Source organism: Pistacia vera, unplaced genomic scaffold, assembly GCF_008641045.1.
Source record: "Pistacia vera cultivar Batoury unplaced genomic scaffold, PisVer_v2 Contig944, whole genome shotgun sequence".
NCBI classification, from domain to species: domain Eukaryota; kingdom Viridiplantae; phylum Streptophyta; class Magnoliopsida; order Sapindales; family Anacardiaceae; genus Pistacia; species Pistacia vera.
In genome coordinates this window covers 452,509-458,966 of record NW_022196828.1, presented here as the reverse complement: position 1 = coordinate 458,966, position 6,458 = coordinate 452,509, and the positions used below count along the sequence as shown (strand labels likewise).

The 6,458-nt window shown below is 34.5% G+C and overlaps 1 long non-coding RNA gene across 2 annotated transcripts; it reads right to left on the bottom strand.

The window, feature by feature from the left end:
• Positions 1 to 1,547: 1,547 nt before the first annotated feature.
• Positions 1,548 to 5,299, bottom strand: LOC116120769. Of its 2 annotated transcripts, XR_004126598.1 has the most exons (4): positions 5,126 to 5,299; positions 4,457 to 4,504; positions 3,221 to 3,442; positions 1,548 to 1,929 (listed from the first exon to the last, which is right to left on the bottom strand). It is a non-coding gene; the product is annotated as an uncharacterized LOC116120769 (long non-coding RNA). The 2 variants fall into 2 exon arrangements; XR_004126599.1 differs by lacking the exon at positions 4,457 to 4,504.
• Positions 5,300 to 6,458: the final 1,159 nt, after the last annotated feature.

The window sequence follows — 6,458 nt, the reverse complement described above, 5'->3', positions numbered from 1 at the left end:
TATCCCTGCTCAGTAGATATATGTCTAACCCTGATATGGAACACTGGACAGCCCTATAGTGGGTTCTCAAATATATAAATACCACATTGAATGTTGGACTGAATTATTATAAACGGACTCCTTCACTTGAGTTGGTTAGTTTTGTGGATTCAGATTTTGCAGGTGATAGAGACACCAGAAAATCAACTATTGCATACTACTTCACCTTAGGTGGAAACTGTATCAACTGGAAATCACAACTATAGCCAATAGTTGCATTATCCACAACCGAAGCTGAATACGTGGCTGTAGCTGATATATTTAAAGAAGCAATCTGGCTCAAAGGAATTCTCAGTGAAGCAAAATCCAATTCCTAATTCCTAATTCCTAAACCAATTTGCAACATCGTTTCATTCTCCATTTCATTGAGCCAACAAGCATTCTCCATTTCATTTCAATAAAAAGACCAACTTGCATCTTCCATTTTCATCCCTATTCTTTTTCACTTACTCTAAAATTTACAGTGTAAAGAAGAAGAAGAAGAAGGGGAGGGGAAGGAAGAAGTGGCCGGTCCGATTTGGACCTCATTTGGCCAGATTGCGACAACCAAGACCTTCTTGGCCGTCAAGTGAAGTAAGGGGGAGGGGAAGGAAGAAGAAAGAGAAGAGGAGACAAAGAGAAAGAATAAGGAAGAGGATTAGAAGAAAGAGAAGAGGAGAGAAAAATTACAGTATAGAAACGGGAATGTGTTAGAAGAAAGTGACAATGAGTGATGGGGAGAGAGAAACAAAGAGAAAGACGAAAGTGAAAAAAAGAGAAAGATGAAAGTGATAGGGAGAGAGAAAAAAACAATTACTAATAAAAGTTATTTGCTTTATTTTAAACTTACAATAACTTGTGAGTAAATTTTAAAGATGTATTTGTTGGTTTTCAAACTTATAAGGACTGATGGAATTGTTTAGAGATGTGTCTGCTGTATGCCGATCAAACCGACTGTCCAACTGGTTGGACCAGTCAACCCGAGAATCGACCCCTTGATCGGGTCAACGAGCGATCCGGTTTTTAAAACAATGGACAGTATTGAATATCCAAGAAAACCAATGAGTCACATCTTTCCCATAATCCCATTGCAAAATCAACAGAGGACTTACCGAAGACTTTTCACAAGTGCCATCGACAAACCCTAACTTGTTTTTTGCCCTTAGCGATACCGTCATTGCTCGACTATAGATTCCATAATTCTCAGTCCTTATTAGCTGTTCCGAGACCAATACAACTCCAGGTGTGTTAGAAGGATGAATGAAAAAAGGTGAATTAGAATCAACTGCATGTAAAGAAGATTCACCATAGCATTTGCCATCACAAGGGAGACAACTCAGATTGACCAATTTTGGCTCAAAGAAAGGGATTTTTGTGAGAATCTGATTCAGAAAATGAAAACTAAAACAGATTTCGATCAAGAGAATGATCAAGAAATAGAAGCAGAAGCTGTTAATGGGAGTACTCTGATACCATGTTAACAAATATAAACCAGAGAACTTTTGGGAAGAAGAAGAATAATTTTCTGCTCTAATTCTTTATTAACAACAACAGCATTAAATATATATACAGAACTAACTCAACTTAGCTAACCAAACTTTAGCTACCTTCCTTCTTTACTAACTACAGTTAAACTAACTATCCATCTAACTTCGTTACTAACTGCAGTTAAACTAACTATCCATCTAACACTTTCAACGTGTTGTTGGAATACAAAATCTTGAGTATTTGTAAAATTACCCTAAAATTATTCAGCAATATTTAAAACAAAGACAAATACATGCACCGCCACACAATCCTTTTGTTACTACATTCCCATAAGCTTGTTGACACTTTGCAAAGACAAATACAGTCACCGGGATCGCAATCCTTCAACGCAATTGATTGTGACAGCAGGCTATTCTTCAGTTTCTGCGAAAATAAAATCAAAATTAATCAGAGGATTATTACGACCCCAAAACAAAAAAATATTTTGATAAATAAAAAACTAAAGTAAGTACAAATATTACTACCTGTCTTGGTAACATTTCAATTTATTCTCATCCTAAATCATGTGCTTGCATCATCAGTGGAGCCACAAATTTGATTCAGTGGGGGCAAAATAAAAGAAAAAATTGAAATATTTAAAAATGAAAGATTAAAAAAAAATTGATGACACATTTAATAACTACTTTCATATAAGAAAGGGCTTTTTCAATGTATAATTAATAATAATAAATAATTTCTGATTAATTAACTTTATGGATATTCTCCTTAATTATTCTTGAGGTGTGTTTCAGCATCACTACCATAAATCTCTTTGTACCAAAGTTCTACAATATCCATTTTAAATCTTGGGTCAAGAACTGTCGTGATTACTATAACCATGTTACATTTCCTCCAATATTTATCAAACCAACCCTCCCTCATACATGATGCCACTTCGCGAACAAGATTCTTGTCACTTTTTTGCCATAGAAGCAAATGCATGTATATGTCACAAACTATAGGGAAATACACATTTGCAGTAGTATATTTACTCCCATACAACATACCAGTAGCATCTTTCAACAATTCCCAGTATTTACTTTCATATAACGGAACCGCAGATAATCAATAAACTAAATTTAGAGAGAAAACAATTCCTTCTTATATCTATCCTAGCACATGAATTTTTATATATCAAAGATATAAAACAAGACAATATTAACAAGATATCCATCAAATCTTTTGTTAAATATTTATGATCATTAATATCAGTTCAGACAGACCAATTTTTAAATAAGTCAATCATACTTATTTTTTCTGATAAGAGCAATGCTAAAAGTACTCCCCTTTTCACCCTCTCATCTCAACACATGTACAAGAAGCAAAAAAAGTGAAAAAGAGATTGGCCTTTTATCTCTCCTCTTTCTTTCTTTTCTAGCACAGATGTCAAGATGAATGTAAGAGTGAGAAAGACCATGAAAAAGAGTGTTGATGGAACTCCTCAAACTGATAATCACCCAGCAACTTGCTATTATAAAACCTTCTCAGATTGCACCTCTAAAACTTTTTGCAAGAATCAAACCTAAAACCTAATGTGCCCATCAGATATCAGGAATTGGAATCAAACCTAGAACTATTTGAATATTTAATAATTTTTGACAAAAACATTTCAATCGCACTACTATAGATTTCTGAGGAACATAAAACTTCAACGAGTGAAAGGAGAGAAGGTTACCTGTCCATTAGCATGAAATGTTTCTGCTTCATCATGGTTGGGGTTAATCAAACTGAATGATACTGTTCCATTGATCTTGGATAATCCAGATTGTATCTTATGTACTTAGGTTAATCATATCAAAGGATATCATTGCATAACTTCAGAACTCCAGGTGATATTGGTAATCGAACGCTTCAATCAAGCCCAGATGATGGCACAGGCAGTATTGAAAGTTCTAGCCTGCAAAACAAATGGGATCAAGATGAGCTGGGAAATCACCAAAACTTTTGTTATAAGAACTTCTAATATATATCTGGAATTTGATTATTACCAGAGCTACTAATGCATAAATAAATTTATTAACTGAGTAAATGCTTCACAGTGGATCAAATAGACATTGGTCCAAGCTGCCTCTTTCTTGGTCTTAGCAACCTACTTTGAATCAGAAATGATTCTAGCTTCCTTATAAGTGAGCCTGTTTATATGCAAACTCTTAAGTTGTTGGTGCTATTGTGTGAACAGCCTAGATAAACTCATTTACCTTAGGAGCTGCGCAACCAGATTTTTGAACATGATAAAGGTTGTTTGATTTAAGCATCCAAGCATTTCATATCAATAATATTTTCAATTTCAGTCTCCAAAACAATTTTTGACGAAGCAACACAAGAAGAAAACAGGTATAGATAAGAAATCATGCGCAATCATTGCACGTGTCGGAAAATTTGGAGAGTTGATATGCCACCAAGCTAGTACATCAAATTCATCAACTAAAGAAAATTTTGAATCTTTCAAATAGCGATCAAGTTCAAATTTTGGTGCTGCAATATCGTCAACATGGTGTAACAATGTGTATAGCCTCCCCGTGGCATCTAGGATTTTACATAACGATGAAGAATTAACATCACCATTTCCTAAAGAAGATTTGCTATTCCCTAAGCCATTGGCGTATTTATTGACATTGGTAAGATCATCCACGATATTCTTGAGGTGTGTTTAAGCATCACTACCATAAATCTCTTTGTACCAAAGTTCTACAATATCCATTTTAGATCGTGGGTCAAGAACTGTCGTGATTACTAGAACCAAGTTACATTTCCTCCAATATTTGTCAAAACAACCCTCTCTCATGCATGATGCCACTTTCGCGAACAAGATTCTTGTTTCTTTTTTCCCATAGAAGCAAACGCATATATATGTCACAAACTATAGGGAAATATACATTTGCAGTAGTACATTTACTCCCATACAACATACCAATAGCATCTTTCAACAATTCCCAGTATTTACTCCCATATAACGGAACTGCAGATAATCAATAAACTAAATTTAGAGAGTAAACAATTCCTTCTTATATCTAGCCTAGCACATGAATTTTTATATATCAAAGATATAAAACAAGACAATATTAACAAGACATGCAGCAAATCTTTTGTTAAATATTTATGATCATTAATATCAGTTCAGACAGACCAATTTTTAAATAAGTCCATCATACTTATTTTATCTGATAAGAGCAATGCTAAAAGTACTCCCCTTTTCACCCTCTCATCTCAACACATGTACGAGAAAAAAAGAAGTGAAAAAGCGATTGGTCTTTTATCTCTCTTCATTCTTTCTTTTCTAGCACAGATGTCAAGATGAATGTGAGAGTGAGAAAGACCATGCAAAAGAGTGTTGACGGAACTCCTCAAACTGATAATCACCCAGCAACTTGCTATTAAAAAACCTTCTCAGATTGCATCTCTATAAATTTTTTGCAAGAATCAAACCTAAAACGTAATGCGCTCATCAGATATCGTGAACTAGAATTAAAGCTAGAACTATTTGAATATTTAATGATTTTTGCAAAAAGAAATTTCAATCGCACTACAATAGTTTTCTGAGGAACTTAAAACTTCAATGAGTAAAAGGAGAGAAGGTTACTTGTCCATTAGCATGAAATATTTCGGCTTCATCATCATTGTTGGGGTTAACAAAGCTGAATGATACTGTTCCATCGATCTTGGATAATCCAGATTGTATTGAATGTACTCAGGTTAATCATATCAAAAGATATCATTGCATTGATTTCAGAACTCCAGCTGATATTGGTAATCGACCGCTTTCAATCAAGCCCAGATGTTGGCACAGCAGTTCAAAGTTCTAGCCTGCAAAACAAATGGGATCAAGAAGAGCTGGGATTTCACAAAATTACTGCTTAAGAACTTCAAATATATATCAGGAATTGACTATTACCAGAGCTGCATGCATAAATATAGTCATTGCCTAAACAGATGCTTCACAGTGGATCAAATAGACATTTGTCCAGCTGCCTCTTCTTTGCTCTTCCCATCCTGCTTTGAATCAGAAATGATTCCAGCTTCCCCATAAGTGCCTGATTATATGCAAACTCTTAAGTTTCGGTGTTAATGTGTGAACACCAAGAGAAACTCATTTATCTTCAGAGCTGGGCAACCAGATTTTTTAACATAATAAAGCTTGTTTGTTTCAGCATCCAAGCCTTTCTGATCAAAAATATATTTAAAATTCAGTCCCAAAACAATTTTTAAAGAAGCAACACAAGAAGAAAACAGGTTTTTAAAGAATCATATGCCATCATTGCAAGTGTTGAAAAATTTGGTGAGTTAGTACGCCACCAAGCTACTACTCAAATCCTTCAACTAGAGGAAATTAGAACATTCAATTAGCGATCAAGTTCAAATTTTAGTGCAGCAATATCATCACATGGTGTGGAGATGTGTATAGCCTCCCAATGGCATCTAGCATTTACATAACGATGAGAATTAACATCACCATTTCCTAAAGAAGAAGATTTGCTATTACCCAAGCCATTGGTGTATTTATTAAACATTGGTAAGATCAACCACGATATTCTTGAGGTGTGTTTCAGCATCACTACCATAAACTCTTTGTACCAAAGTTCTACAATATCCATTTTAAATCGTAGGTCAAGAACTGCGTGATTCCTAGAACCAAGTTACATTTCCTCCAATATTTGTCAAAACAACCCTCTCTCATTCATGATGCCACTTCACGAAGGTGATTCTTGTCACTTTTTTCCATAGAAGTAACGCATTTATATGTCAATAACTATAGGGAAACACACATTTGCAGTAGTATATTTACTGCGTACACACATACCAGTAGCATCTTTAAAATTCAAGTATTTATTATCATTTAGCAAATATGCAGATAATCAATAAACTAAATTTAGAGGTAACAATTACTTCTTATATCTGCTTAGCACATGAATTTC